Source organism: Pinus tabuliformis, chromosome Q (assembly GCF_031772625.1).
Source record: "Pinus tabuliformis cultivar Carrire ecotype Pingquan chromosome Q, CPIR1, whole genome shotgun sequence".
NCBI lineage: Eukaryota > Viridiplantae > Streptophyta > Pinopsida > Pinales > Pinaceae > Pinus > Pinus tabuliformis.
Window position 1 is genome coordinate 713,760,365 of NC_142296.1, and position 22,399 is coordinate 713,782,763.

Below are 22,399 nucleotides of genomic sequence, written 5' to 3' on the forward strand. Positions count from 1 at the left end.
TCATTTGGATCGAAGGAGCGAGGGCATCCACAAGCTAGCGTTGGACCTAAGGTAGGCCCTAAAAACACTTGTTTGCTATTGTTTATTAAAGCATATTTAGAGAAAGATAGTGTCTGGTTGGTTTGCTTGTCATTAGGTCTTCTTTAGATTCTAGGAAGGTCTATCTTGTCCTCAAGATCGACTTATTCCGTGACACCAGGTGTGGCAAATTGCAATGTATGCTCTTCCTTACCTGATCCACGATTATCTATGAGTCACCAAATACTTTAAGATTTTTCACCTCCATATCAATGGATTTCTTCAGGCCTTGCAGCAAGCCTTCATATTCTGCTGGGTTGTTCGTGCATGAAAACTCCAACTGGTTGGCCATCAAATGTTGGTTCCCTTGTAGGTCAATGAGAATACTCCCAGCACCTGCACCTTCAAGGCAGTTAGAGCCATCAAATAAAGTGGCCAGAATATAGAATCTAATGTTACATCAATTGAACTACTATCTAAGAAATTAGTCCTATCATCTACTCTAATACACGATAGTTCATCAGTTGGATTATGGGAGGGAATTTCCAACTGTGTGTATGTCAAAGTTTCTTGAACTGTTTCTGCATGGAATTCTCCAAAACAGGTTTCTGTGGCACAACCATTGAAACTATAATTCCCAAGGATGGAATTGGTAAACATTACAGGCTCATTGGGACCATTTAGTTTTGTTACCACATACTTCATGTATCTTTCTCGATCAACTCTCAGCATATCACCTTTTCCCTTCTAAGGCAAAAAGAGATGGGACCAATCAGTTGAGAAATATCCATTGAGTTTTGCTAACCAATCTCTACTAAGTAGCATTACATAGGCCTCAGGTATATCGAATACCACTATATCAATGACTTGTGTGTATTGTGTTTTAGCAGCCATCTGAATCAACATGTCTTTTAATTCTCCAATTACTTTCACATTTTTCCTGTTCAATTGCATAATTTGAGTCTCGGTTTTCTCAGGTATTGCATGTAGTCTTTTAACAACAACATAAGGCATCACAGTGGATGAGGCACCAGAATCTACCAGGCAATTGTGTACCTTCATGTTGAGAATTTCAAATGTGATAAGGAAAGGTGGGGTCATGGATTTTGATTTTCTCCCTATCATGGCCACACTGACATCTTGGGGGTTTCGATTCATTTTGGACAGAGTGGCTTCCATAGATGATGGCATTTGGGATGTAATGGAGGTGCTGACAGGTCTGGACACTGATTTCATGGTTTAGCTGCTTGGGACGGTGGGAGTTTTGGAATTTCTCTCATTCATAGCTTTCAAGAGCAAATCTCTTTTCTGCGTTAAATTCAGCAAATCAAAGTATGTGATATTAGCCCTAGATTTCTTAAGATCATCCACAATATTGTAATCAATGTTATAAATATGATAGGGCAGAGTAAACATACCAGTTTTTCCATTCGTAGGTGGGATTTTACCATCTTGAGTAGCCTTCGTTGCAGTGGGAGATGCATTTTCTTTCTCTGGATGGTTTGCAATAGGGGTATTCTTGGATTGACCGCTAGGTCTACTCTTCTCAACTGAAACTTTGGGAGAAGGTGCCTTCACAGGGCGGACATCTTTCTTGGTTTGATCTACAAGCTTCATCACACTTGAAAGTGGCCCTTTGGTTTGTGTGTAGATTTCATTTGTGTGGATTTATGCCATACTGTATCTTTGGTCATCATCGTTCTCATTTGTATAGAAATCCCACAGTACGTTGATTTGGGAATATTCTTCCCAGGGCTCTTCTACTTGGTATTCTTCCTCATCTTCTTATTCTAGCTCTAGCTCCACTACAGGTTCTTCTTGGTTAAGGAGTGATCCGATAAGAGCTAGCTCTTTTGTGTTTAAATTCCCTTCATTGGGTGGAGCAGGTAGTGCAAGTGGACAATGACTGCCTTTTGTCTTTTTACAATAGAAATGTTTGAAAGATTTTCTGTTGTTATACTCTCCTCCAATCTCGCTCGTACTCTCTCTAGAATTCCTTTTCATATCGATGACTGTATTTTTCAGCTTCTTAATGATCCGATGTAAACCTTCTACATCTGTGGTATCCTTTTCTTTGGTTTCAGCCCCTTTTTTATCACTCCCATTGATTTTCTTGGTGCTTGAGAGGATTTATTTTTTCTAGTTGTATGGTGGCATGTTGTAAGATTGAGCATTTCATTCTTGACTTTTACTGCTTCATCGATAGCACCTTGTAAGGTCTGTGCATTACTCCTTTTGACCCACATCGTAGTAGGGACAGGGAGAGCAGTGATGTAGAATTCCATGAGCACCTCTTCTGTAGGTCTAGCAGTGGCCGGGATTCTGTTGAACAAGGTGTTGAACTGGATGTTAAAATCCTTGACCTTTTCTTTGGTTTCCATTTTCAAACGGGATAGTTATAGAACTAAGGCCACAGGGGTTTTGTCATTGGCCATATTTCTCTAAAAAGACCTGTTGAAAGGTAACCCACGAGGTGATCGAGCGGGTTCTCAAGCTAAAGTACCATGTGGAAGCTGCACCAGTCAGGGTAAAAGGGAATAGGCGATAGACTATATCTTCATCAGCTACCCTCAGCATGTGCACGACCAGGAAGAATGAATTGATATGGTTTTCAGCAGTGTCTCCTCACTCAGGGTCGAATTTAGGTAGTACCTTTTCTGCATTCTTGGGTAAGGGATGTTGCTGCCTAGGTATCGCCATGACATCCTGAGCGAGCCAGGGAGGCAGTGCTCCTGGAGGAGGTGGGAGTTAGTTCCCACCCGGTTGAGGAATAGCCATATCAAGGACAAGGATGTTCTGGTTGAGGGTTTCTTCATTATGATTTTCCCAATCAGGCCAGGGATTGCCTTCAGATGGGGAATCCTTAGGGATTTCTTTCCAAGGAGAGTTGATAATCTGTAAAGAATCAAGCACAATATATTAAAGAGAAGAAGCTACACACATTTATTCATTTATGTGATAGATCCTTGGCTTTCTTTTTGTTGTCGGAGGTAAGGATTGAAAGATAGGGAGTTGTGATAGGGAACGAGCATAAGCCCAAGTAAGTCTTCTGACTGGTTTTTCCTGAGTGACAGGATACTCCCACAGTGTCTCTTCTTCGAAATGAGGCCTTTCGGAATGAGAGGAAGGGTCCTTTCGACCTTCACAATCCATGTATTACTCTTTCTGAATCCATGTGTGGCACTTACAGATGAAATCTTGAAAAGTTGTGGACGGTGGTTCAGGCCCTCCTTCTAGCGCCAATTTGTTGACATGGCAAATTTTCGTTTTACCAACAAGAGGAACTAACCCGATCACAGACCCCGATTAGGCTTGCTTTCATTTGGAATGGCTATCTCCAACGGGTTTTAAGGGACCCCGTAAACTGTTAAATGCGTTGAAAGATTGCTTGTGGGAAGAAGACTTCAATTAAATCAACAAAATAAAACAGCTAACCTATATGTATCAAATCCTGTCTAAACTACTTAAGCTACTCTAATCTAGTCTTAACTATCCTAATCTATCATACAGGAGCAAGACAAAAGGAGGTTAAACATCATATATAAATCTCAAGTCTAAATGAATCAATTACTAGTCCACATAAGAACAAGGTTGTATTAAATCCTAATCACAATGTAGTTACTTATACATGAATATACATTCCTTTCCATACAAATAACACTTGCGACTGATGTTTAACAAAACCTGGAATCAATAACCTATAATGAATTATCAATGATATTGAATTACATTCAAATAACTAAGAACAACCATGAACTGGTGGTTAACAATATGCACAAAGCAAATCACATTTATCTTTGTGTCAGCAACAACACACTGAACCTAAACATATGAGAGAAAAAGGAAACAAATTTGAAACAATAGGCTCCTTCTTGAACCAAACAACCCTCTTTATTCATAATAAATCAAAGCTATTTTTCTCCAACAAAAAATCCCCTCTCTCCTATCTAGGAGTAATATTTATGCCTCACGACTTGACCCTTCGTCTTCCACTATTCTTTTTAATATACTGATCCGAATAAATAGATGTAGAGCCATCGGTATCACTGTTGACACGTAGAAGGCATTTCCTGTCATTGGAGCACTTCATTTCTTGGTCGAATGAATAGATTTTGATTAGAGGAAGATGATTATGTGTCATCTCTTCATGATGAGATCTGGGGCAGTTTTGCTTTAGGAATACATAGGCAACGCGTGGAACTCGACTGAAAATGCCTAGGGCTGCTTCTTTGGATGGAACACATCCGCTCATGCATCTTTCATCTGGAGCCATACTTGGTGCCTATGCACCTATCCTTCGACCTTGATTGCCTTCTATCGGTCTTCACCTTGTAGGTTTTAACCCCATACAGAAATTACCTGAATATGAATTCTAAAACAAATAAAATAAACAATGTGAGAGCATAACACATAAAACACATATACACAGAGATTTTCCCCTGGATCCCAAACCGGGACTACTAGCTTGATTTTTCATTATGTTCCTTTCAATGTTACAATACATAGTTATACATGCCGAACCATCCAATACCATTGATCGAAAACCATCGCATCCAATACCATGGACCGAAAACCATTGCATCCAAAAAACATGTGCGAAAATCATACACAAAACCATAGGTGGTCCACCCAACCTAACATAGGTTCCAAAACCAAAATTTTCCGGGGCGCTACCCCGGACCCAATAAAGTGGGGTTACAGGTACGCCTCAAACCCCATGTGACCCCCCATCTAATCCCCCGATTAACTACATGGGCTAGTCATGGAAAGAATATAACACAACCCAACATTCTCCCACTTGTTGTTTTCTTTCCACAGGGGGCCACAAGAGAGCTTAGTCATTTTTCCAGCCCTGAAACGCCCATTGTCTCTCAACACCAAAAGAACTTCTCAGAGCTCACAGATTTTTTCAATGCATCTGCAGTATTCTTCAAAGTGTCCACCTTTACCAGCAACACCTTTTTGTCTTCTATCATATCCCTCACAAAGTGATACTGAACATCAATGTGCTTTGTCTTTGAATGATATGCGGGGTTCTTTGCCAAGAAAATTGCACTTTGGTTGTCACAGTCTATCCTTATAGCTTCCTGTACTAACCCCATACTTGAACACAATCTCTGCAACCAAACTGCTTCGTTGCTTGCATGAGTGGCTGCCATGTATTCTGCCTCTGTAGTTGATAGTGCTACTACAGATTGTTTCTTACTCATCCAACTGACTGCACCTCCAAATAGGTTAAAGACATACCCACTTGTAGATCTTCTATGATCCAGATCTCCATCCCAGTCTACATCAACAAAGCCACGAATATCCAACACTTTATCCAATCCTGGTCTTCCTTGGTAGCACAAACCATAATCACTAGTGCCACGCAAATACTTGAAAACCTGCTTCACTGCTGTCCAATGCTCCTTCCCTGGTTTTGACATAAAACTGCTCAATACTCCCACTGCATGTGCAATGTCTGGTATAGTACAGACCATTGCATACATCAGGATACCAACTGCACTTGCATATGGAACACGGGACATGTCCTCTTCTTCTTCTTGTGTCTTGGGACACTGTTCAACAGATAACCTCACACCTACAGGAATAGGAACCTTCAGCGGTTTACTATCCTGCATATTAAACCTCTGCAGTATTGTCTCGACATACTTCCTTTGGTTTAACCAGAGCCTCCTCTTTTCCCGATCTCTTTTAATTTCCATGCCCAAAATATAGTTTGCAGCACCAAGATCTTTCACGTCAAATTTGGAGGACAATTGGGTCTTCAAATCTTGGATAATTTCTTTGTCATTTCCAACCAGCAACATATCATCCACATACAAGACCAGATAAATAACACGGTCACCAATTAATTTAAAATACACACAGTGATTTGCTTTGCTTCTGGTGAAGCCAAGTCCCCGTATAAATGTATCAAATTTCTGATACCACATCCTTGGTGACTGTTTTAACCCATACAAAGACTTCTTTAACTTGCATACTAGTTCTTTCTTACCCTTCACTGCAAAGCCTTCAGGTTGCTTCATGTAGATCTCCTCTTCTAGATCCCCATGAAGAAATGTTGTCTTCACATCCATCTGTTCTACCTCAAAATCAAAAGCAGTAGAAACAGATAAAAGTAATCTAATAGAAGTTACCTTGGCAATAGGAGAAAAAATATCACCAAAATCAATTCCCGTCACTTGGGAATAACCTTTTTCCACCAACCGAGCTTTGTATTTCTGCATTTTTCCTTCTGCATTTGTCTTCTTCTTGAACACCCATTTGCTGCTAATGGGTTTCCTTCCAGCTAGCAACTCCACCAGATCCCAAGCCTCTTTTTTTTCAAAGATGCCATTTCATCAGTCATGGCCTCTTTCCAGAGTTTTCCATCCTCTTAATCTACTGCTTCCTTCACAGTTCTGGGATCATCATCCGTAATAGATAAAGAAAAATTTGAACAGAAAACAGATGAAATATACCTTTCTGGCTGCCTTCTTTCTCGAACTGATCTTCTCACAGCTGGAGTTTGTGGATCTTCATCTTCTGATTCCTCCTCTGCTGTAGAGTATGATTCTTCCTCCTTAGGTCAAACTCTATCTTCTTAGGTTCCTTTAGTTAGACTTCATGTTTAATAACATCTTTCACCTCTCTGAACACCACATCTCGGCTGTACACAACCTTCCTTGTTATTGGGTTCCAAAGCTTGTAACTCTTTAAACCATCCTTATACCCAATAAAGATGCACTTTTCAGATTTACTATCCAACTTGGTTCGTTTCTCCTTTGGAACATGTACATATGCATCACATCCAAATACCCTCAGATTTGAAAGAGAGGGTTTCTTACCCGTCCATACCTCTTGTGGAGTCTTATCCTCCAATGCTGATGAAGGTGACCTATTGATCAGGTAACATGCAGTATCTACCACCTCTGCCCAGAATTCTTGTCCTAACCCGACACCATTGAGCATGCTTCTTGCCCTTTCCATCAACGTCTTGTTCATTCTTTCTACAACTCCATTTTGCTAAGGTGTATATGGAGCAGTCTTCTGACGTGCTATACCACACTTCTTACAGAATTCTTCAAATTCCTTGCTGCAAAACTCTCCACCATTATCTGTCCTCGACACCTTTATCTTCTTCTCTATCTAATTTTCCATGAGAGCCTTAAATTCTTTAAACCTGTCAAAGACTTCAGCTTTCTTCTTAAGGAAATATATCCATTTATTCCTTAAGAAGTCATATATAAATGATACATAGTACATAGACTTACCCAGTGATGGAACCTTCACAAGTCCAAACACATCACTGTGCACAAGCTCTAATATCTGTTTCGCCCTCTTACCACCAAAGGGGAAACTCACCCGATTCTGCTTCCCATATACACAATTTTCACATAAATCAAAATGCAGAGAGCTATTACTCATACCTTATACCATACCTTTACCATGAAGTATTCAAAGGCCTTTCTCTCCAATATGTCCAAGCCTTTGATGCCACATCATGGTCTTCTCTCTAGAGACCACTAGATTTTCTGCTCCACTTTCAGGAACAATAGAACTGTTGCACCCATCAACAACCGTGCTACATTGCAGCTTGTACAGAGTTCCAATCCGAACTCCTCGCATCAATACCAATGCTCCCCGAACCATCTTGCAAGTATCCTTCTCGAACATCATTTTTACACCTGCATCATCTAGCTTTCTTATAGAAATTAGATTTCTGGCCAATGCAGGAATATGTAGAACACTCGGAAGTGTTCTAACTCTTCCACCTTGCAACTAAAAACTTTACCTTTCTGTAACCAATGATTTTAGCCTTCCTATCATCCCCAAGAAGACATCACCACCATCATATTTCTCATACTCGCAGAACCACTCTCTATGGGGAGTGAAGTGAAAGGATGCACCTGAGTCAATCAACCATGCCTCATGATCTACATGTGTACTTGATGAAGCCAAGTACACATCCCCACCTTCATCTGAGGTGGTTTTCGCCTTTGCAGAAGGAGCCTCATCAGATCCCTTTCCTTTGTCAGGAGATTTAGATTTACAATCCCTTTTGAAGTGGCCTTCCTTTCCACATTTCCAGCACACCACCTTTATAGGTTTTCTTGGAGATTTAGATCTCCCTCTAGATTTAGATCTCCCACTTGATGACTTATTTTTGTTTTTGTTCTGCGACCGTCCTTGTATAGACAAGGCATCACCATTCTGGCTCTCCATATTTTTTCGTCTCATCTCCTCTGTCGGCAAGGCTAAGACTATTTCATGAAACTGCAAGGCAGTTGCATTGGTACCTATTGCAATAACCAGACTATCCCACGAATTTGGTAAAGAACACAACAAACTGATGCACTTATCTTCATCTGAAATTTTAATATCAACATATGCTAACTGACTTACCATAGTATTAAATGAATTCAGATGCTCTGTCACTGAGTCTCCATCTTTCATCCTCAGGTTATACAGCTTTTCCGTAGGAACAATTTATTCACCAGAGACTTAGATTGGTACAATGTCCCTAACTTGTCCCAAAAAGCCTTCACCGTAGCTTCCCCTGATACATTCAACAATACTGAATCTGAGACACACAATCGTATTGTGCTCTTTGCCTTCCGATCCAACTTCTTCCATTCTTCATCGGACACTCCCGTTGGTTTAGTACCTGGATCTACCGCGATCCACTGATCTTTATCCACCAACAGATCCTCCATCTCAAGTTTCCACAACTCAAAACTCTGACCATTAAATTTCTTGATCTCTATCTTTCCACTCTTCACCATCTTCTTTCACCACCATACTGAACAGGGTCTACCACAGGCCCGAGTGAAACCCCTTAGCAATAAAGGTGTCCCCTTGAAGCCAAAATAGCTCTGATACCAAATGTAGGTTTTAACCCTGTACAGAAATTACCTGCATACAAATTCTAAAACACATAAAATAAACAATGCGAGAGCATAACACATAAAACACATATACACAGAGATTTCCTTTGGATCCCAAAACCGAGACTACCAACTTTATTTTTCATTATGTTCCTTTCAACGTTACAATACATATTTATACATGCTGAGGCATCCAATACCATGGACCGAAAACCAAAATTTTCTGGGGTGCTGCCTCGGACCCCATAAAGTGGGGTTACGGGTACACCTCAAACCCCATGTGACCCCCCCTCTAACCCCCCGATTAACTACGTGGGCTAGTTGTGGAAAGAATATAACACAACCCAACACGCCTGCAGAGATAACTGAAATCAATCATACTCATATAAATATGATAAAAATGCTTAAAAACACCAATCTTGCCTTCATCAAGCATTTATAACATCAAAGGCAACACATTTCTTCAGCGAAGGGTAGAGAGGCTGGCATTTAAGAGTAAACCATTGAAAGGAAATAGATCAATGGCGCAGGGAGGAAGTGGTTTTCCGTACCCCAAGTGGTATTTCGGAAGGGGTTTGAGTGGTAACGCGTATTATGGGGAAGGCCCCCGATTCCACTCCTCAAGCGACACGTAACACCAATGAGGAAAGAGGATACTGCTTTTCGGGTGGGTATTCCTCGAGCAACTCGTTCACCCAAAATTTGTGTGGACCATTGGATCCACGAGGATAGATCAACGGTGGAGGGACTTAACATAGGAAAACATAGAAAACCCCATGGTCGGGCCATACAACTAGACTCAAAATATTATAGATGGGTGCCTATACCCTATCGGGTCCGCCATATGGGTTTTTTGTTAAAAATTGTGTCCATGACGTTTTATCAAATACACAAGAATATACGTAAAAACCCGTAGCCCGACCATACAGCCGGACTTCAAATTTTATGCATCTGAATTGATAATTATCAGCGGGTCTGGTATGGAGTGGCGTGCCTTATATATAACCCCAGGAACCCGTCGAATGTGATATGCGATGGAGCTTCGGACCCGACGTATATATATAGGTGTGTCTTAATACCGCCAGCAGGTCCGCAATGTTAGACTCCCTTTGAAAAAACCCTGCCCTCAATATCTTTCAAAGATAAGGAAATACACGGGAAAACGGTCGGACTTGAAATATTATGTGCCATGATCTATAATCATTGGCGAGTCTGGGTGATAATGGTGCGCCATATATATAGATATATATATATATATATATATATATATATATATATATATATATATATATATATATATATATATATATATATATATATATATATATATATATAGATATATATATATATATATATATATATATATATATGGCACACCATTATCACCCAGACCCGGACTTCAAATTTTATGCATCTGAATTGATAATTATCAGTGGGTTCGGTATGGAGTGGCGTGCCTTATATATAACCCCGGAAACCCGCCGATTGCGATATGCGATGGAGCTTCGGACCCGACATATATATACATATATATGTGTGTCTTAATACCGCCAGCAAGTCCGCAATGTTAGACTCCCTTTGAAAAAGCCCCGCCCTCAATATCTTTCGAAGATAAGGAAATACACGGGAAAACGACCGGACTTGAAATATTATGTGCCATGATCTATAATCATTGGCGGGTTTGGGTGATAATGGTGCGCCATATATATATATATATATATATATATACCCTTGGGTTTCGCCGATATTGGGTGGGCGGACCTGATAATATATATATTGTAGCTAATAGCCCTATCGGGTCCGCTAAATCGCATCGGCCTTATGGTTTGGCTCTAACTCCTGCCGATTGTGATATGTGATATGGTCCCGGACGCGAAATATATGTATTTGGGTTGATAATGCCATCGGGTCAAGAAGAGAGCAATGCACAATGTTAATTGTGATAGGCCAAAAGGGGTGATTTATGTGTACTTTTGAGTATTTCCATTATAAAGAGTTATAATGGAGACGAAGGTGCGATGGAAGGTTTTCGAGGGTTGAAAGGGTGCTGATGGAGGATATGAATGAAGGACTGGAAAGGATTATAAATGGATCATGAAGAAGATGTTTAAAGAGGGGCTTAACCATTAGGAATTGGAGATTTGGCTCGGCAACGAGTTAAAGTCTTTGGAATAAAATAGATCATTCGGAGAGGTGGAAGACCAACTTTAGGGGACCCATTAAAAATTTCTACCAAGGTGGGTTTTGATAGGGTGCTAGTTGTGGCCACAACAACACCATCTGAATTTGTTTTTTTGAGCAATGCCAAAAATACAAGATTTCCTTGAATCGAAAAAAGAGCATATTTGAGGGGTACCTCCTTGGACACATTGTTGCCAAGAGCGGGATCAAGGTTGATCCAGACTATCACACAGATCCCTCACCCACCCAACAAGAAAGCAATGCAGTAATTATTGGGAAAGATAAAGTCTTTGGAATAAAACAGATCATTCGGAGACGTGGAAGACCAACTTTAGGGGATCCATTCAAAATTTCTACCAAGGCGGGTTTTGATAGGGTGGTAGTTGTGGCCACAACAACACCATCTGAATTTGTTTGTTTGAGCGATGCCGAAAATACAAGATTTCCTTGAATCCCAAAAAGAGCATATTCGAGGGGTACCTCCTTGGATAGATCGTTGCCAAGAGTGGGATCAAGGTTGATCCAGACTATCACATAGATCCCTCACCCAACCAACAAGAAAGGAATGAAGTAATTATTGGGAAAGATAAACTTCCTTCAGAAGTTCATCCCGGATTATGTGTAGATAGTCAAACCAATGCAAGCCATGATCAAGAAGGATTCAATTTACAGCTGGGGCAAGATGGAAAAGTATGCATTCACTCATATCAAGTAGGCTATTTCAGAAGTGCTTGCACTCTAGAGCCCGAACTTCAGCAAATACTTCTTGCTATACACCTTCACCTCCGATGACTCATTCACTGCAGTACTCAATCAGAAGGATGAAATGAATGATGAACGTCCCATATCCTTGATGAGCGTAAGCATGCAGGGACCCAAACTCAACTACCCTATTGTTGACAAATAAGCATACACAATATACAAGACATTTGAGACACTACTTGCTAAAAAACCATTGCAAAGTCTATGTGCCTCACCCAACAGTCTGCTCATTACTTGTACAACAAGAGCTGGGTGAACGATGTGCAAACTTGATGACAGACTTACAAGAGTATGATCTTGACATCAAGCCAGTGCACACTATCAAGGGTCATGGTCCCTGCAGACTCGTAGTACATGCATAGGAGGAAGAAGAAGAGCTTTCCGATTGGGAGTAGGAAATTGGAATGTACAATGTAGTGCAAGCACCACCCATTGTAAAAGGAAACTCTTGGTACATAGATGTGCACCAATACCTTTAGCAGGGCACCATACCCTCTCACTTTTCCATCAGACAAAAGAGGGAATTGCATCTAAAATCTTTAGCTTATCAGTTGGTGCATGAAGTGCTTTACAGAAAGTACAACAACGAAATCTTGCGCAGGTGCCTGGAGGCACATGAATAAGAGAAGGTTTTGCAAGATCTGAATGACAGACCAGCAGAGGGTCACTTCACTAGAAATACCACTGTGCACAAAGTTATGCAAGCCGGTTTCGACTGGCCCACATTATTCAAGGATGCACACACTTACGCTCGCAAGTGCCCGGTCTGTCAGTGATGAATAGACAAAACGCGAAGGTCTGCAGCCCCATTGCACCCTGTTGCAGTTACTAAACCATTCCAACAATGGGGCATGGAAATCATCAGGGAAATTTTCCCGCATTCGTCAAAACAACACCTCTACATTCTGATAGCAACTGATTACTTCACGCGGTGAACAGAACTAGTTTTTCTCAAGCAAGTGAACAACCAAGAGGTCATTAGCTTTCTCCAACAGAACATCATCTCATGCTTTGGCATCCCTGTATCACTTGTGTTTGATAATGAAACATACTTTTCATCTCTGAAGCTTTATGATTTTTCATTACAGAATATGATTGGGCTTAAACACTCATCTAACTACTAACCATAGGGAAACTATCTCACAGAATCCATGAACAAAAACCTTATCCGTATAATAAAAAAGGTTGTTTACTCTGAGCATTAAAATTGGCATTCTACCTTGACGAATGCTTTATGGGTTGACCGCATAACACCCAAACCCTCTCTGAATACCTCACCGTACTTCTTGGTCTATGGTAAAGAAGCCATCCTACCGCCCAACATCTACTTTCCTACCCTTCAGTTGTCTCAAGGATCCCAAGGCAAACCTTGCCAAATAGTTCAGCGTAGGATGGACACACTTCAAAAACTACAGGAAGAAAGGATGAAATAAAAAGAAAAGTTTACACTCCACCAAAACCGTATCAAGAAATGGTTTGATAAGAAGTCTACAGGGAAAGCTAACTTTGATGTTGGTGACTTAGTCTTGAAATGGGATAAACCCCATGAAGAAAAAGGAAAACACACGAAGTTCCAGTCCCTGTGGATTTGTCCATACATAGTCCATGAGAAGCTTGGCCCACACACATACTATTTGCAATCACTTGACGGGAGGATTGACAACCTTCCTATCAACAACTAAGATCTCAAACACTATTTTCAGTAGGCCGATCCGCGCCCCGCGCCATGTACATAGTATGCTCATTGCTTATTGTATTTTTTTTCTTTGTTTGCTTTGCTTACTATTTTTGTTTCGTTTGTTTTGTTTTCTTCGTACCGTGCTATTTTTTTCCAAAAATAAGTGCTGACCTCTACTGAGTTCTAGATTTTGAATAAGTATGTGGCTGAGATTTGAAGAGACTTGTGACACTGCAACACTTGGCCACTCCTATGTCCATCTTCCCTGTGCTTGGTTATAACCTTCGGCTGATGAAGTCTTGATGGAAAATATGAGCCATCTGTAAGGGAAGCTTGGGTCCAACCATGAACATGTGTCCACACTCAGAAAACCTCGTGCCTACACTCAGTCTTTTGCTCTGCATGTTCAAGCTTATCCAACTAGCAGAAATGGAGAAGGGGAAATCTAAACGAGCAAACCTATGTTAGAGGTCTTTTTTAGTCAATTTGATTTTCTTAAATTGCAAGCATAAATTATCGACCGGAGTTGGTAAACTTGTTAAGTGCTAGTGCACAATATATGCTAGAAGCCATTCTTACTCTTAGTTTATTATGATGATTGTCATTTTATGTTTTTTCCTTAATTAATTTGATGAATTGAACTAAACATTGTTAGGATTTTAAATAAATTTGAATTTGACTAAGTTCTAAAAACTACAACAAATCTCTTTTTTTTAAGTCCTAAATAATTTATTTGTTAGTAGCTAAAAATTGATTTGAGAAAACTAGAATTCTAGAAAAGAAACAACTCTGATATTTTTATGTCTTTTTAGAAATTTTATGTAAATGGAAACTTAAATCAAAGAATAGATGAATCACTAAATTTTCTGAATCATTATAAAGTAATTATTATGCTTCATAAAAGAAAATCTCTATGAACTACTTAATCTTGCAAGATAGAACTTGATGGAAACTACAAAGTAAATATTCTATTGCTCTTCAAATGTGTCTCACAACAAGAAAACTAATCTACTATAAATTACTGTTGCATGAAAAGAAACTATGATTATCCCTGCATTTTAACCATTCAGAAAATAAACCTACATGAACTGAAAACAAATCATTTGAAAATCTATTTAACAAAATGAAATTCTGGAAATGATTACGGAATCTAATGTAATGAAAAATGATAAAACAAATCAAGTATCTATACTAAGAAATCATAAAACAAATTGAGCATTTACACTATGGAATTATGGAAATAATACAGTGAAAGCATGATATGAAAATGAAGCAATAAATGATATAAAAAAAAACTATGAAAAATCATCTAAATGTAAAAACATATAAAAATAGAACCTCTTCTGTTGCAGGGGCCCTCTACAATAGATGGTTTTGAATATGATATTTACAAGCTTCGGATTAGAAATCTAGAATACTTCTTCATTCCAAATAAGAATATAGAGTTTACAGTCATATCATAATTCACATACTGTCAATACAATTCTTGGCATGATATTTATAAACGCCTATCATTAATTGTTTGGAGGTTTTTATGCCTATTAGGACTTAGAAAATTCTATCTAAAACTCGGAAAATAGAGTTTCATTGCTTAACGATTTGCTACGTGGCAGAGAAAGTTGTGAAGCATAATGGCTTCGGACTCCTGGCTCGCTTGTTCAATGCTGGTTGACCACTCATTTGAACACATATTTGGAAATTTCTTGCTTGATTTGGGCCAGATGAATAGGATGAAATCCATGATAGAATCATTCCCCATATTCCCATTTATTTTTCTGCTTCATTTACACCTCAGAACCTATCGAACCATGGTGGTGGAAATAGACACAGAGATCGACTGCAGAATTGCATTAATTCTGTAGCTAATGAAAATTTTACTCTTATAATAAGGAACGATTGAGAATATGAAAGATAGATCATTAAAATATCTTACCAAGTCAAAATATCCATTTTAACACTTGTTTGAGATGATGGATTTGACAAAAAGAAGGAGAATGAGTGAAAGGGAGTGTCAAAATTGAGGCAGTCTTGAGGCTCTATATGTATTACATTCTTCTATGAAGGAACTGTTATCACCCCAAGAAACTCACCTAGGTTTGCATATCGGTGATGCTCGGGAACATTACAAATTCAACCAAATATAGTTGGATAAATGGTGGATGAATGGAACAAATGCTGCATATTCAAGCCAGATAACCACTTCTACCATGATTGACCCCAGACATGGGTGAACACCCCCGAACTACAAGGCTTTTAACCACCTATTACTCACAGTTTGAGGATAAGGTGACAATGGAGAAGACTGACCACACCAGCAGATGCACAGGACCCTGTGATGGCCGGCTGCAACCAGTTAAGAGGTTTGTAAATCTAGTTTCTAATGCATAGATAGGATGACAGCTCTCTATGCATTAAACAACAGAAACCTGCACACATGTTCTATGATACATGCTAAATCCTAACACAAAGGTGGGATGACAACCCCTCTGATGCTAAACATTCACAGCAATAGAACAAATGCAAACAGGCACATCCTGGAACAAGAAAGAGAAGTGGAAAGTGAGAAATAAACAACCAAAGAAGCTTGTATTAGTTGGAAATGAAGACCAGACACTGCAGGTTACAAAGTAGTTACGGTCTCCAGAAGTTGAACCTTACAACAAGGTTCTCTTCATCTAACACTCATCAATCCCATTACATCTCTGTTATGAGTATATATAGTGTTACAATACAAAACATCTATGTCAAACCATGCGTGGAGGAGCCCATAAATGGCCACCAACCATATTCATATTAAAAAATGGGCCTCTGATATAAATATGTCTGAGTTTTAAATAGATTAGACCCTCTCTGGCTCTCTGCGGTCCTTCTTGGGCAAGTGGAAAGAAATATGGGTGAAACCCATAACCATTGAATGCTATGTCTTAATCTGTGGTGCCCCGTTTCCTCCTCAGCCATACTGTTGATTAAATGTTGCTGCTGAATCATTAAACGGCTCTGTCATGACTGCTTTGGCTTAAAAACAGTGAAACGATGCCCAAACTATACATTCCTGCCCATCACTACTTCCATGTTGACTTTTAAAAGGCTCAGGCATAGTCTATTCACTATCGGGTCCGCCTTTGGCTTGCAATTCACGTTAAAACAGGCCCCTCCCTTGTTTTTTAATATTTGACAAATACCTGCAAAATTGTCGCAAACCATGAAAAAATGGCTTCGGCGGATTTGAAATATATACATTTGGCCTTTAGAACCCTTTCGGGCCTGAACCCCATCGGCGATCGGTGCTTGCCACAAGCTTCCCTTTGTATTTTCTCTATACAAAGAAAATACACAAAATACATTGAAAACGCTATGGGCTCAGACTTGAAAAAATATGAAATGGAGTGTTGTGCATATATCGGGTTCGGCCCGTCGGCCCGTACCATAACTTATGTTAAAGCCCCGCCCCTTTGAAAGTGCCGATGCAATATTGGTGATTGCCGCGGACCCGAAATAATATAAATTGTAGCATTGTATGGTCGTCGGGTCCGGCCCATCGGCGAAGTCTCATGTCGCTGCCACTACCCGCCTCCTCCGATTGCGATATGCCAACATGATCTGGACCGTTGATCGGCTAGATCCAACGACTGAGATTGAAGCGGATCCTTAAGCCTGTAATCTTGGATTTTACATAGTTTTTGGGGTATTTCCGTCTCCCGATAGTGTATTTATGCCCTCTAAAGGGCTTTTCTCTTGCAACCTTTTTTGATCGGTGGGCAGCTTTTAGCCATAATTTGAGGATTTCAACAGCAACCATGGATCCCTTGGCATAATTATAAGTGTAATTGCAGCCTTTGAGAGTGTTTGAATCTTTGGCCTAGCAAAGCTAACACTGGCTCCTTCTTGGGATGAGATCCTCCCTGTGAGGTCTCAAGAACCTGCAGATCAATGCTTTCATACAAAACAAGCTTAAAAAACATTTGCCTAGTGTCCATTGGGCATGGAGTCAACTAAGCATACAACATAAAACTGTAAAAGAACTTAATTACAAACATTAAAGCCTAAAAATGTGAACTTCAAAATTTGCCCATTTGCTGGGCCACCAAAATTGTTTCTCTTGCTCTCAGCCCGGTTCATCATAGATCAGCAGGACAAGATTTATTTGATCCCCCACCTCAAACAGTTTAGGACATTTGAGCTTGATAGGTAGATAGGGATCAAATTTCATTTCCCCTCTGTGTATTCTCCTCCTTGGATGTTCTTTATGGGAGCTTTTGTACACCTGATAAATAACAATGGTGGCTGTGTACTTGTCTGTGTCTTCTGTGGCCTGCACAATAAATATGAATGGTGTGCCAATATGTTCATGTGTAGGGGACACAAAAACATTATCTGCTCCTGAATCTTTCTCTGAACAATCCTCATCCAAGGAGGAGTCCCATGACTGTACACCCTCTTCCTCTGTCATCTGATAAGCTGTTGCTTCATGTTGTGTAGAGTCCAACTGAGCAGGTTTCATACTATCAAGACTAAATTTCTTAGCCTTGAGCCCTGAATCTTGTTCTGCTTCAGTGTTCAGGGAGTAGCTTAGAGGGCTTTTCACTAGAACAGACAGAGGGACAAAAGATGCTGGGGAGCTTTCTTCTCCCTTCTTGATTACTAGGCTGGGGATGATAGCAGGCTGGCTAATTTGCAGATCTGCATAGCTATGTGAAGACGAGCTGGCTTCGAGCTCAAATTCTTGGAGGAAGGGACTTGCTGCTGACTGCTTCTGCTGATAAGCTTTTTGTTCTGCAAGTACAACAAACTGACAGGCAGTGCCTCTCGATAGTGCTTTTTCATAAGCAGCTCGGGTTAAGAAGGGGCCACCTTCTAAAAGATGGACCTCCTCCTCTTCAAACAGCTCTTCTTTCATGACTGTATTTTGTAAAAGGGGCCTTACCCCTTAATCTTCATTTGTAACTCTGTTTCTTTGCAAAATCTGCGCATGCTCATGTGTTCGTCTACATGGATCTGGAGTTGGAAAAGAACTGGAACAATGAGCTCCTGCTTCTTCAAAACGCTGCTCAGCTTTCAACTTGGAAACTTCAGAGGACAATAGTTTTATCATCCTGACCAATTAATCTATCTCAGGCTCATAGGATAATGAGGGTTCACCTCCCTGACTTTTGCATTCATCATCACCTTCCAGTGTTTCTGCAGCCATAATATTTGCTTCTACTTCAAAGGTTGCAGCTTGCATATCAGCCAAAGAAGTACATCTTCGTTCTCTTAATAGTAGGCAGAACCTAGAATCGAAGGCATTAGAATAAGTAATCATGGCAAAGTAGGCGTGGGTTTTATTTTTTCTGGCATTCTGTTGTACAAATGATTGAATTTGATATTGAAATCAAACAACAGCTCACCATCTTCTCTCTGCAAGTTCCCAAATTCAGTATGATAATAGAGCAGATCTTTATTACTTCCCCAGTGCTTTAAAAATACATCATCTAGGGCTCCAATATCTGCAATAGACCTAGGGGGTAATTCTCTAAACCATTTTCTAGCCTCCCCATCTAGGCTTTGGACAAAAACCCTCATCCATACATCCTCTTCATTGATATCTAGGTTATCAGCATAACAATAGAAAGATTTGAGGTGCTCTTCAGCTAATACTCCTTCTGCACCAGTAAACTTAGGCATATATTCCATATAATCTCCTACAGACATGGCATTCAAAAGGGTATGCAAAACTAAGGACCCATACCTAGCAGCAACTATTCTTTCTATCTTTGTAAGAGATTGCTGGCTTGCCATGACTGAGGTAAGATAAAAAGATACTGGTGGACCGAGTAGAATGAATCAATGAATGGAATGGCAGAAATAGAGGAATATAACGGATAGCATGGAGCTTCTTTCTATGAAGTGAATTCCAAAAGGGGAATGAATAACAAGGAGCTGCATGAATCTCTGAAGGTGACAATCATTAACAGGGATACATGGAATTTTTAAGGCTTACCTGATCCTGATGCTCCCTTCCGCAAAGTTTCTTCTGCTTGTCGATCCTCTTAGGATTAGGCACTGGCCAGCTAGTGATTTCTGAAGATTTATCCAAGCAAGCTTCACGAACTAGACCAGAACTTCAATGTGGAGTCGCCAAAGGATGGCCTTCCTCCAATGGAGTCGCCAGACAGATGATTACAACCAAAATCTGTGCTCAAACCTTGTCTGTCATCAAAGCTTGAAGCTGTGTTGTCTCCCAGGGAAGCTGAGCTTCGATTCTCTTCTCCCTGGCAACGGCGCCATTTAATGTTATCACCCCAAGAAACTCACCTAGGTTGCATATCGGTGATGCTCGGGAACATTACAAATTCAACCAAATATAGTTGGATAAATGGTGGATGAATGGAACAAATGCTGCATATTCAAGCCAGATAACCACTTCTACTATGATTGACCCCAGACATGGGTGAACACCCCCGGACTACAAGGCTTTTAACCACCTATTACTCACAGTTTGAGGATAAGGTGACAATGGAGAAGACTGACCACACCAGCAGATGCACAGGACCTTGTGATGGCCGGCTGCAACCAGTTAAGAGGTCTATAAATCTAGTTTCTAATGCACAGACAGGATGGCAGCTCTTTATGCATTAAATAAAAACCTGCACACATGTTCTATGATACATGCTAAATCCTAACACAGAGGTGGGATGACAGCCCCTCTGATGCTAAACATTCACAGCGATAGAAAAATGCAAACAGGCACAACCTGGAACAAGAAAGAGAAGTGGAAAGTGAGAAATAAACAACAGAAGAAGCTTGTATTAGCTGGAAATGAACAGGTTACAAAATAGTTACAGTCTCCAGAAGTTGAACCTTACAACAGGGTTCTCTTCATCTAACACTCATCAATCCAATTACATCTCTGTTATGAGTATATATAGTGTTACAATACAAAACATCTTTGTCAAACCATGCGTGGAGGAGCCCATAAATGGCCACCAACCATATTCATATTCAGAAATGGGCCTCTGATATAAATTTGTCTGAGTTTTAAATAGATTAGACCCTCTCTGGCTCTCTGCGGTCCTTCTTGGGCAAGTGGAAAGAAATATGGGTGAAACCCATAACCATTGAATGCTCTGTCTGAATCTGTGGTGTCCTGTTTCCTCCTCGGCCATACTGCTGATTAAATGTTGCTGCTAAATCATTGAATGGCTTTATCATGACTGCTTTGGCTTAAAAACAGTGAAATGATGCCCAAACTATACATTCCTGCCCATCACTACTTCCATGTTGACTTTTAAAAGGCTCAGGCATAGTCTATTCACTATCAGGTCCGCCTTTGGCTTGCAATTCACGTTAAAACAGGCCCCTTCCTTGTTTTTTAATATTAGACAAATACCTGCAAAACTGCCACAAACCATGAAAAATTGGCTTCGGCAGATTTGAAATATATATATATTTGGCCTTTAGAACCCTTTCGGGCCTGAACCCCATCGGCGGTCGGTGCTTGCCACAAGCTTCCCTTTGTATTTTCTCTATACAAAGAAAATACACAAAATACATTGAAAATGCTATGGGCGCGGACTTGAAAAAATATGAAATGGAAAGTTGTGCATATATCGGGTCCGACTCGTCGGCCCACACCATAACTTATGTTAAAGCCCCGCCCCTTTGAAAGTTTCGATGCGATATCGGCGATTGCCACAGACCAGAAATAATATAAAGTGCAGCGTTGTATGGTCGTCGAGTCTGGCCCATCGGCGATCACTCATCAGTGAAGACTCATGTCGCTGCCACTGCCCGCCTCCTCCGATTGTGATATGCCGACGCAATCTGGACCGTTGATTGGCCAAATCCAACGACTGAGATTGAATCGGATCCTTAAGCCTGTAATCTTGGTTTTTACATAGTTTTTGGGGTATTTCCGCCTCCCGATAGTGTATTTCTGCCCTCCAAAGGGCTTTTCTCTTGCAACCTTTTTTGATCGGTGGGCAGCTTTTAGCCACAATTTGAGGATTTCAACAACAACCATGGATCCCTTGGCATAATTATAAGTGTAATTGCAGCCTTTGAGAGTGTTTGAATCCATTTTTTATCCTTTGGCATAGCAAAACTAATAGGAACAACCTCTTCTGCTCTATATAAGTCAATATCCCTCTTCCACCCCAAAAATAAATAAGTGTCTATGCACAGTCCTCTTGAAAAAAAATATACAAATACGAAAGAAGAGAAAGGCTTCTTGCACAGAGAGGTGAAGCACGCAACTCCATCGGGGTACTGACTTGGCTCGTTGGTAGTGGATAAATGAGTGTGTTCCTACGTGACTCCACCATGGTACTGTCCATGAATGCTGGTAGCAGAGAAACACTAGAGATGAAAAATTATACTTTGAAATCTTTTAACTCATCAGCCAAACTACCCTTCTCGATTTCAAAACACTGTGATCAAGCTGAAAATTTTGTTGTGTTTGACTAAGTTGGCAAAAGGTGAACCATGTCTGTCCATGGGGTAAGTGGGAAAGTGAAGTAACTCATACAATGATTCAATACTACCTGAAAGACCAAGGCCCTATGCTGTCAATGAACCAAAATAGACACTGGAATTCTACCAGTGTGTCGCCAAGTGTTGTAGCAGCTGAAACACCCTCCAAAATTTTGGCTTGCATCCAATCTCAGAGCCTCCCTTGAATTTTTACTTGATGTTTGCAATCACTCAGGCTCACCTCGTGGGATCATGTTGAGTCTTTGCACCCTCTTTTGTTGACCATTCAACAGACAAATTTTTGCATATTGGTCATGCCTCGCTTACATCCATGTTCGGGTCATGCAAAAGGTCCTTGCTTCATGTGTACATGTTATCTTTGTTATGTGGACATCCATCACACTCACACCCGAAGTTGTATGCATTGTCACACAAA